Source organism: Somniosus microcephalus, chromosome 9 (assembly GCF_052327205.1).
Source record: "Somniosus microcephalus isolate GS21.2 chromosome 9, FLI_Smic_1.0, whole genome shotgun sequence".
In the NCBI taxonomy this organism is placed as follows: Eukaryota; Metazoa; Chordata; class Chondrichthyes; order Squaliformes; family Somniosidae; genus Somniosus; species Somniosus microcephalus.
Genome location: NC_140995.1, coordinates 206,961,611 through 206,973,630, shown reverse-complemented (window position 1 = coordinate 206,973,630; position 12,020 = coordinate 206,961,611). Strand labels below are relative to the sequence as shown.

Here is a 12,020-nt window from a genome sequence, read left to right as displayed (position 1 = left end):
ATAATAATCTGCCTTCCTGTTTTTGACACCAAAGTGGATAACCTCGCATTTATCCACGTTATATTGCATCTGCCATGCTTCTGCCCAATCACCCAACCTGTCCAAATCAGACTGGAGTTTCTCGGCATCCTCCTCACAGCACACACGCCCACCCAGCTTTAGTCGTCTGCAAACTTGGAGATATTACATCTAGTTCCCTCGTCCAGATCATTAATATATATTGTGAATAGCTGGGGTCCAAGGACCGATCCCTGCGGTACCCCACTAGGCACTGCCTGCCACTCGGAAAAAGAGCCGTTTATTCCAACTCTTTGCTTTCTGTCTGCCAACCAGTTCTCTATCCAAGTCAATACCTTGCCCCCAATCCCATGTACCTTAATTTCACAAGCTAATCTCTTATGCGGGACCTTATCGAAAGCCTTTTGAAAGTCCAAATACACCACATCCACTGGTTCTCCCTTATCTATTTTACCAGTTACATCCTCTAAAAATTCCAGTAGATTAGTCAAGCACGATTTACCTTTTGTAAAGCCATGTTGACTTTGTCCGATCCGGTCACTTTTTTTCCAAGTGCTCTGCTATTACATCCTTTATAATGGACTGTAGCATTTTCCCCACTACCGATGTCAGGCATACCGGTCTGTAATTCCCCGTTTTCTCTCTACCACCCTTTTTGAACAGTGGGGTAACATTAGCTACCCACCAATCCATGGGTACTGTTCCAGAGTCTATTGAATTTTGGAAGATGACCAGCAATGCATCTACTATTTCTAGGGCCACTTCCTTAAGTACCCTAGGATGTAGATTATCAGGCCCTGGGGATTTATCGGCCCTCAATCCCATCAATTTCCCTAACACCATTTCCCTACAAATACTGATTTCTATCAGTTCCTCTCTTTTATTAGACCTTATGTTCCCCGACATCTTTGGGAGGTGTAGGGGGTTTTGCTCTGCCCAATTACAGGGGTCTTTAGTGCCTGTTAATGTATTGGGCCTCTGTCTCCTTTATACCCTTGCAGCTTATGTTAGCCTGCCGGTCGGGTGTCACTAAACACCCTCTAAGGAGATGGAGAACAACAGCTTATAGAGGAGGACTAGAATACGGTGACGACCCGCACAGTTTATACCTAATCTGCGGGGTACTCCTGAGCCCAAGGGCTCCTATAGTCCTCTCTCTTTTTCCCTAGCCTGCTGTTCCCTTGTTTGGCGGGTTCGAAGCGCCCTAATGCCCCTATCTGGTTCTAACTCCAGAATTTGGATGGAGAACGATGCACTTTAAATAGACACTCGGAGACAAGTAGTCCTTGGAAAAAAAAGGTGACAACCAATTTTATTTGGTTCTACCACAAACGTAATGAACACACACACTCTATAACTATAAATAAAATATGTGAGAGAACGGACATAACGAAAATGTTTTACACTGTTTTAACTTTACCAAGTCCAATTCCAACAACCCACTTTCCTACCTAGACTAGACTGACAGTTGCAGGCCCTTAGATTATACTCACAGCCTACTTTGAATGCGGTTGTTGCTGTTGTTGGTTGGTTTGTGCTTGATGGAAAAAGGCTCCCGAAATAGCGGGAGTGAATGCCGTCTTCCACAGCCACTTCGGTCGTTGGTGTCTTCTTGTTGATGTCCCCTGGACGGGAGTCGGTATACGGTGCGGTTTCTTGCGGTGATGTTGCGCCGTCTGGTAGCGGAGTAAACTTTCAGTACGCCGATTGAGTCTGGGGCCTGATGGTGGATCTTCTCATCAGCGTGGTTGGAGTTCTTTAGATGGTAGTTCGCCCCAGCTCGTCTCTCCCTCAGCTTCTTAACTCGCTCTCCTGCTCTTTCTTCTGGTCTTTTTCTAATAATCTCTTGGTTCTGTATTTTATACCCAATTCCATTTCGGCCTCTTCGCGCCCAATTAAATTGGTGTTTACAAGTGTGAGGGCAGGGGTATTGTTTTGAGTGCACAGCAGCTCCTCCAAGTCTGCTGTCCCATTGTGTCAGTCCTGGGACTTGATTATTTTAGGCCACCTCTTAACTGTAGTGATCCCAAAACTATTGTCCCTAGTCCGAGTTGATTAAGGTGATGATGGCCTGTACTCATAGCTCGATTAGGGGTGAGTCACATATTCAAACCTGGGCCGGGTCGTCCCCATTGGCTGGGGATTTCCTTGCTTCAGGCCCGACTCAGTCCCCTGATTGGCCTTTGAGAATGCACTTTGTTTCGATTGGCCGACATCTATGGCTCGCTTCTGACCCACAGTCCCCTGTATTCAGATATCCCAGCCTGCTTTTCGGGACCACTGCATTGGCCGAAAATGTTGGTTTTAAACTGTATAGGGCAATCCAATTTTGGTCACCTTGCCCTTAGAGGGCTCCAATAAAGCGTGGTTGTGGATTTTCAAACCCGACAGGAGGTTATTTGTGTCCTCCTTTGTGAAGACAGAACCAAAGTATGTATTTAATTGGTCTTCCATTTCTTTGTTCCCCATTATAAATTCCCCTGATTCTGACTGCAAGGGACCTACGCTTGACTTCACCAATCTTTTTCTCTTCACAATATCTATAAAAGCTTTTACAGTCAGTTTTTATGTTCCCAGCAAGCTTACTCTCATATTCTATTTTCCCCCTCTTAATTAATCCCTTTGTCCTCCTTTGTTGGATCCTAAACTGCTCCCAATCCTCAGGTTTACTGCTTTTTCTGGCCAATTTAGATGTCCTTTCCTTGGATCTTATGCTATCCCTAATTTCCCTTATTAGCCACAGTTGAGTCACCTTTTTTGTTTTATTTTTATGCCAAACTGGGATGAACAAATTCTTTAGTTCATCCATGCGATCTTTGAATGTTTGCCATTGCCCATCCACCGTCAACCCTTTGAGTGACATTCCCCAATCAATCCTACCCAACTCGCACCTCATACCATCGTAGTCTCCTTTATTTAAATTCAGGACCCTAGTCTCTGAGTCAACTATTTCACTCTCCATCTTAATGAAGATGGAGATGAAGCGGCGGGAGAGGCACTTAAGGCAGTTAACAGCTTGTTAACTGCCTGGATAATCCGATTTTAACAGGCTCTTCCCATTTTACTACATTTTCAGTGTGCGTCGTGCAACAAACACGCCAGCTGATTGTGCCAGATTCAGCAACTTGCTGAATTCTTGACAGCTGCTCCTGCAGCATAAAAGCGGACCTGTAACATGGCTGACTTTCAGATGCCAGAACTTCGTGTTTTGAGGTTTTGGAACACATTTTGTAGGTCTATTGAGCTTGTAAGTGTTTAAGCTGAGATCCATATGCACTGTGACCTCCTTGGAAAACCCTCTCCCCACATTGACTGAGCGCTTATGACATCTCTTCCTCAACTGAGATATAATCCAGCGGAATGGGAACCATTTATACCCTCTCATCCTGGTACTCAGAATCGGAGGAAGAGCAGCCCCAGCAGCAGCAGAACCAGGTACAACAGCAGCAACAACAGGAGCGCCAACCTTCTCAGCCACCTGATGCTGCACACGGCAGAGGACATGAGCGCAGGGCTGCACCATGCTGCAGGAGATACCCCCAACACAGAGTTTACAGGCCGAGGTTGAACTTCCTCAACATGAGTGAGCAGCAGTGCCAAAGGAGGCTGAGACTTTCGCGAGAAGTAGTCGCTGTCATCTGCGCAATGCTGCACCAACACCTGACGCCCAGAGCAGCGGGTGGACACCACCACACTCAACTTCTTTGCTTCAGGGTCCTTCCAGGGATCAGCAGCAGACATCAGTGGCATCTCCCAGTCGGCCGCACACACTTGCGTCACGCAGGTTACCAATGCCCTATTTGCAAAGTCGCGCAATTACATCCACTTCTCCATGGATGAAGCAAGTGTAACCGTACATGCGGTTGTCTTTGCAAATATGGCAGGCTTCCCAAGGGTGCAGGGCGTCATAGACTGCACACATGTGGCCATTAGGACACCCCATCACAACCCAGCTGTATTTGTCAACCGCAAGGGCTTCCACTCCCTTAATGTCCAGCTCGTGTGTAACCACAGGGAGAACATTATGCATGTTTGCGCCAAGTTCCCTGGCAGTTGCCATGACGCGTTCATCCTGCGGCAGTCTACTGTGCCTCAGCTGTTCAATCCGCGAACCCAACTTTTGGGATGGCTACTTGAAGGCAAGGGCTATCCACTGATGACATGGCTGATGACACTGATGAGGCCATCAAACGAAGCTGAGGAGCGCTGCAATGTGAGCCACATTTCCACCAGAAGCATCATAGAGCAAACCAGCGGCTTGCTCAAAATGCGATTCAGATGCCTTGACAAATCTGGTGGAGTCCTATAGTACTCACCAGCCAGGCTCTCCAGAATCATCATGGTCTGCTGTGCACTGTACAACATCGCACAGCAGCATGGCTTACCCCTGCCTGAGGAACAAGTGGCTCAGCGCACAACCGTCTCAGAGGAGGAGGAGCAGGTAGATGAGGAAGACCTTGCAGAGGCAGATGTGCCAGTTCCACCAGCACGCGAGCACATTGCTGGCCGTGAGGCAAGGGATGCACTAATCCATGCCAGATTCGCATAAGTTTACGCAGCAAACACATGTGGCTGGCACATGGAAATGAGTGTCTGGCCGACCTTCTTAACACATCATGATACAGCATCTGTACAATAAACATGTGGATTCCTATCACTCTCAGCACCATCATTACAGATGAAAGGTGCCCTGACCGCTCACTGTGACACTTCCATTTCTGAGCACACATAGGCTAACTCTTTGAATCTTTGCCATCGCACTTCTTTATTACAATTAAAATAACGTTGAGAATCTTCACTTTGTATTAGATCAAAACACCCAAGTGACTACCCTTGTGACTATTTGTGTGTTAACTTTCTCTTATGCGTGCTTCTACGTGGTGCTTCCTCTGTGGCTTCAGCAGATATTAAGGCACCTTGCTCACTTCCATGCTGCGCCTGCTTCGATGCCTTTGGCGGGCGTCCTCTGGGTTTGGGAGCCTGGGAGGGGTCGGCAGCAGCCTGCTCTTCCTGTGGCTGTGCAGGGACTGAGGCGGCCATCTCAGTTGGGTGAGGAATCTGGGGTTCTGACCGAGGGCTCCGTGGTTGCATGGAAGTGTGAGCGCTTGGGGAGGAGCCCACACTTGCTTGTTGTCAACCACCAACATCTCTCTCATGGGTCACCTGCACTTCACTGCTAGCAAGTAGCTGGAGAGCACCTTGCAGCACATCAGTGGGGCCATGAGGACCCGTCTCTGTACTGACAGTCCTCATAATGGGGACGTCCATGTACCTCTGGTTCTTCTCCTCAATAAATGCCCATCTATCCTCCATAGCAGACCATCTATTTAGAAGCGTTACCATGTTCATTTGAGTCTGGCGATTTATGTCCTCCTTGGAGGTTGCCATCCTTTCCATGGCGGCACCTACATTCGCGATTGCGTGCACCACGGCATTGCTCATGTTTGAGATGAACTTCTCCATTCTCTGCACACTTGCAGTTACAGTGGTTGCAAACCCTGTCAGAGACTCCTGCACTTGTTCCTGAAGTTCCAGCACCGCTCTCTTTCTGGATGGCCCCAGAGGCACAGCGTCTACATACAGCTGAGCAGAGCTAGGAGCGTCCAGCACCCTCTGACGAGGACTCTCCTATGCTGTCCCTGTCTCCACCATCTGCTGATGCTCACTTGTGAGCTGTGATACACCAGGTGACAACACTAATCTATCTTGCGAATGACCCACCGAGGTGTGTGTCTCTGCGCTGGTGCTGGATGCACTCATTTCTGCTGACACTGTACCCTCAGAGGTTGCAGCTTCCTCTGAGGAGTCTTCCGGCTCTTCCTCCTGGACAGTGGGGAGGGGGGCTTTCGATGGTCCTGTGGGGGAGTAAAGGCATGAGTTAGACATGTGATGTTAATGTAGCAGACACATCCCATTGTGCAGATGATCAGAACTCAATCTGTATGAATATCAGATGCCATATCAGTGACTCATGCAATCTAAATGAGAGGGTTACAAATCTATTCTATCACCAGCTTGCTCTACTCCATCCCCCACTTCCAGCTCCTCAGCACCTCCGATAGCAGCCTCCCCAGTGGTGGTCAAGTGCGACATGGAAGGTGGCCCTCCTCCTGTCCTCCCCTTCTCCCTCTTATTGTGGGCTCTCTTTTCCTGCAATGAGGGAGACAAGTGGAGTTTGAGCGAGAATGTTGGAGTGAGTGTAGAAAATCCATAGCATAGATGCTTAGAGGGAGACAAAGATAGAGTGAGTGCCAATACAAGGGCCCTCCCTGTGCATTGTTAGTTGTTGCCATTGCATAACAGTGATAGCGAGTGTGAGGGGTGCATAGTAGAATGGTGGAGTGATTCTGTACATAGAGAGTGATGGAGAAGGGTGCAAAGGATGTAAGGGTAAGTTGGGATGTGCAGGAGTAGGTTGACAATGCAGAGTGCTGGTGATGAGAAGAGATGGGGAGCAGATTGAAGGTAAGTGTGATGTTATACTCACTTTTGCTGAGTGTAGCAGATCATTGGACCTTTTGCGGCACAACCCAGGTGCGTGAGCACAAAGACCTGGTGCTAACCTCCTCAGCAATTTGCAGCAGGCTGCCTTGGTTTGCTGAGGAGGCTTCCTCCGTCCATTTGAGGGGAACAGAACCTCCTTGCGCCCCCTCACTCCCGCCACAAGAGCATGGAAGGAGTCATCATTGAATCTTGGAGAGGCCTTTGCTCTTGAAGCAGTCATCTCGCTATCTGCAACACTGAGAAGCATCAGAATATGAATGAAGCACCACAAGGTTGCATGGGCCCCTTAAATGCAGCTGAATGGAAGACGTCAGCAGAGGCAAGCAGCAGACCCGCACCCACTGATTGGGCCGGGTTACGCGCACGGCGGAGAGTAGCCCAGTTGAGAGAAAATAGTTATCTCAGAGCAGATGAAGCCGGCAGCGGGACCAGAACCCGCCGACCAGCCAACGCGACCCCAACCTGCCGCCTATGGTAAAATCGCGGCCTAAGCCTCTATTTGTCCTGAAAGTCTGTTCCATAAATTGATTACTTTTTGTATAAAGAAGAATTTCCTCCTATCTGTTCTAAGTTTGAGCAAGTGAATCTGCTGAGGGTGTGCTGCACTATCGGGTGCCATCTTTCGAATGAGACGTTAAACTGAGGCCCCGTCTGCTCTCCCAGGTGGACTTAAAAGATCCCAAGGCACTATTTCGAAGAAGAGCAGGGGAGTTATCCCTGTTGTCCTGGCCAATATTTATCCCTCAAACAACATCACTAAATCAGATTATCTGGTCGTTATCACATTGCTGTTTGTGGGAGCTTGCTGTGCACAAATTGGCTGCCGCGTTTCCTACATTACAACAGTGACTACACTTCAAAAAGTACTTCATTGGCTGTAAAGCGCTTTGGGACGTCCGGTGGTCGTAAAAGGTGCTATATAAATCCAATTCTTTCTTTAAGTTTACCATTTACTAGTTTGAATCTATGTCCCCTAGAGTAGAGAAGGTTAAGGGGAGATTTGATAGAGGTGTTCAAAATCATGAAGGGGTTTAATAGAGTAAATAAGGAGAAACTGTTTCTGGTGTGAGAAGAGTCAGTAACCAGAGGACACAGATTTAAGGTAATTGGCAAAAGAACCAGAGGCGACATGAGGGAAAAAAAATGTACACAGCGAGTTGCATGATCTGGAATGCACTGCCTGAAAGGGTGATAGAGGCAGATTTAATAATAACTTTCAAAAGGGAATTGGATAAATACTAGAAGGGGGAAAATTTGCAGGACTATAGGGAAAGAGCAGGGCAGTGGGACTAATTGGATAGCTCTTTCAAAGAGCCGGCACAGGCACGATGGGCTGAATGGCCTCCTCTGTGCTATATGATTCTATGTTCTTTGTCCTCCTATTTAAATTAAAGTAATATTCCAGATTTACCTTTTCCATTCCCTTAACTATCTCGTATCCTTTATAGGATCATCTCTCACAAGCCTCCTTTCCAGGCTGAAGAGCTTAAGTTTTTCCTCACAACTCACACCCGCCTGTCTGCCCCTCATGTTGGCGTAAGAATCCATGGCACTATTCAAAGTAGTGTAGGGGTGTTCTCCTGGTGTCCTAGCCAGCATTTATCACTCAACAAACACCTAAAACAGATGATCTGATGTTTTATCTCATTGCTGTTTGTGAAACCTTGATGTGTACAAATTGGCTGCCACTTTCCTACATTACAAAAGTGACTACATTTCAAAAGGAGTTCATTGGCTGTAAAGTGCATTGGAACCTCTTGGGGTTGTGAAAGGTCCTCCATAAATACAAATTCTTTCATTTTTTTTTAACTCTAGTAATCAGGCTTGTGGTTCTTCTCTGCACTGCTTCTGGCATTTAACTATCTCCATTGTGTCTTGGCGACCAGAACTGGCAATAATACTCAAGGTGCAGTGTGTCTAGAGCACTGTATAGTTTGATCATGACTTCCTCTGATTTTTATTCTACTGTTTTGGCTATATAATTCAATATTCTTGCTAAATTGATTGCTGATCTGCATTAGTTGGACATATCGGGCTCAATTTTCCAAGCCCCGAGGAGTCGGGTTTGGAGGCACGAGTGGTGGGAAAATTGCAGAATCGGGGGGCAGGAACCCATCCCGCCCCCAACCCGCCTCCATGCCAATGTCCCAATGTCCCTCAGCAGATTCACTCGCTCAAACTTAGGACAGATGTGAGGAAATTCTTCTTTATACAAAAAGTAATCAATTTATGGAACAGACTTCCAGGACAAATAGAGGGTTAGGCCACGATTTTACCATAGGCGGCGGGTTGGGGTCGCATTGGCTGGTTCCGGTCCCGTTTCTGGCTTCATCTGCTCTGAGATAACTCTTTTCCCTTAACTGGGCTTATTAAGCCCGCCGTGCCAATGTCCCAGGAGGCGGGTACCCGACCTGTGCTGGGAGCCGCCTCCCCGAGGCGGGAAGGGGATTAGTGCCTGTTAACAGGTAGTTAACAGGCAGTTTTTTGCCTAATCCCTATTTTTAGCCCTGAAGTGTGGGCTGTCCGACGGCTCCGAACCACGGCAAGTTAGCGAAGCGGACCGTCGGTCTGCGGGGGTTGGAGGGACCGAGATGTCTGGTGTTCAGGTGAGTGATGGGTGCATGTGTGCAGAGGTAAGTGTGTGAGCTGTGTGTAAAATGTTTTAAAAGCTTTACTTACCTTTACTTCTTCCTGCAGGCTTCCTCCCTTCAGGTCTCGGGAGTCCCTCAGCTCACCGGCACAGAAAGCAGAATGGCTGCTGAACTGTCAAAAGCTGCAGCCTCTGCTTTCTGGTCTGGAGAGCTCTCTAACTGAGTCTGAGTAGAAGGACTCACGTTAGAAGACAGATTGTCCGTGTTTGACAGCTTCACAGAGCTATCAAATGCTGATTATTCATCTGCCAAAAGCTCTTGACAGATGAAATGTCAATCGCTGACGTCACCAGTAACCAGGTGTCCCTTAATTGGCCTGCTAAGCCCGTTGGGCGGGCTTAACAAGGTCAATCAAGGGAAAATAGCGTGGGTTGGCCACAAGTCGATGGAGGCGGGACTACAACCCAAAAAGTGGGAGTCCCGCCTCCAAAAGCTCCCCATTGACAAAATCGAGCCCATCGAGTCTACTATCCCTTTTTAAGGGGTCATACTTACTCTGCATTTAAAAAAATGCCCATTCAGTTATCAGTGCGAAACATGACAAGTAGAACTTTAGCGGTAAATAGGCTCCATCTCAGCTATTTTTTTTTGATTACTTGAAAGGGGTGATGAATTAGCTCTGATAGGAAAGAAAAATACTTTAATACCCTCTTTAATTCCATCAACTCATTGAGTCAGGCAAATCCAGTGATTTATAATATCAGCATCCTGTTCAACACTGAGCTGAGCTTTAAACTCCATAGCTGGTCTTTCACCAAGATTGCTTTCTTTCATCTCTGGAACATTGTCTGCTTACATCCTTACCTCATCATTGCTACTGCTGAAACCCTCATCCATGTTTTAAACATCACGAGGACCAATTTCACTAACCATCTCCTTGTTGGTCTCCAACCTTCACAAACTCTGTGGCAAAATGTCATCACCCCTGTCCTCGCCAAGCCCCAGTGGTTACTTGTGCTTCATTGAATCGACTTTAAGGTCTTCTTTCTCATTTTCAAATTCCTTCACAACCTTACACCATCCTACTTAGGGAATCTTCCACAACCACACATCCCAGCTTGCACCTTACATTCCTCAGACTCTCAATTATTGTCTCTTCTCTACTCCCTCCACTGCACCATCAAGGGTGATGCCATCATGTCCCAGCTCTATTAATCTGCTTCGCTACCTCCTTGCTTTCTAAAAACCTGCCTCTTTGACCATGCCTTTTGTCATCGCCTCTTAAATTACTTACATACTGCTTGGTTTCTGTCTCTCCCTTTGTAAAGTGCTCTGAGACTTTCTTTCATGCAAGAAACACTATATAAATGTAAGTTGTTTGTTGTACAGTAAATAATTTCATTTTAGTCATTTGTATTAAATTGAAGTCACCAGGTCAACGAGAAAGGTGGATATTTGGAATATTTTAGTTTGGACATATTTCATCAGATAATATAGAATCATAGAATGATACATCACAGAAGGAGGCCATTCTTTGAAAGAGCTATGAAAGCCTGTTTTCTTCAAAAGCTAATGTACACTTGGTGCTACCAAAGACTTGCGGGACACAGATGTAATTACTCATGCTTCACCGAGTTTCTGAACCTGGCTGTGCTGCTTTGAGGGGAGGTCAGGTACTGTTTCACGTGGGAAAGAAAAATATTGGAGGGACAGTCATCTGTAGATTGCTGCCGTACATTTCTGAGTAACGTTCAGAGTTAGCATTGGTAGGAAGCTGGAACCCTTTTGGCTCGGTTCAGTGTGGGGAGACATTTCTTAACAAAGAAAAAGAAAGCCATTTGTTGTCATCAAATAGACATGAGCAGGAATCAGTTTATTTGTAAGGCTTTACTTCTGAATATCCAGACTATGGCTTGTGGGCCTTATGATCAGTGCTTGGGCGCCAGCTATTCGCAATATATATCAATGATTTGGATGAGGGAACCAAATGTAATATTTCCAAGTTTGCTGACAACACGAAACTAGGTGGGAACATAAAGGTAGAGTATTATTTAAATGGTGATAGATTGGGAAATGCTGATGTACAAAGGGACCTGGGTGTCCTTGTACACCAGTCACTGAAAGCAAACATGCAGGTGCAGCAAGCAGTTAGGAAGGCAAATGGTATATTGGCCTTCATTGCAAGAGGATTTGAGTACAGGAGCAAGGATGTCTTACTACAGTTGTTACAGGGCCTTGGTGAGACCACACCTGGAGTACTGTGTGCAATTTTGTTCTCCTTACCTAAGAAAGGATATACTTGCCATAGAGGGAGTGCAGCAAAGGTTCACCAGACTGATTCCTGGGATGGCAGGACTGTCATATGAGGAGAGATTGGGTCGACTAGGCCTGTATTCACTAGAGTTTAGAAGAATGAGAGGGGATCTCATTGAAACGTATAAAATTCTGACAGGGCTAAACAGACTGGATGCAGGGAGGATGTTTCCCCTGGCGGGGGGGTTGAGAACGAGGGGTCACAGTCTCAGGATACAGGGTAGGACATTTAGGACTGAGATGAGGAGAAATTTCTTCACTCAGAGGGTGGTGAACCTGTGGAATTCTCTACCACAGAAGGCTGTGGAGGCCAAGTCACTGAATATATTTAAGAAGGAGATAGATAGATTTCTAGACACAAAAGGCATCAAGGGATATGGGGAGAGAGCAGGAATATGGTATTGAGATAGAGGATCAGCCATGATCATATTGAATGGCGGAGCAGGCTCGAAGGGCCGAATGGCCTACTCCTGCTCCTATTTTCTATGTTTCTATTTCTATGAGACCCATGAGCCCAGACAATTTAGCCCATGAAGTCCAGGGAATTCAATTCTATCTGGATTTATATTTTTTACTTTCTGGTTTGTCATGTTT

General features: G+C 46.6%; 1 protein-coding gene across 1 annotated transcript in view; it reads left to right on the top strand.

Moving 5' to 3' along the window:
- cdk19 (cyclin dependent kinase 19) overlaps positions 1 to 12,020 on the top strand; it is a 351,351-nt gene that overhangs the window by 146,402 nt on the left and 192,929 nt on the right. The window lies entirely within an intron of this gene.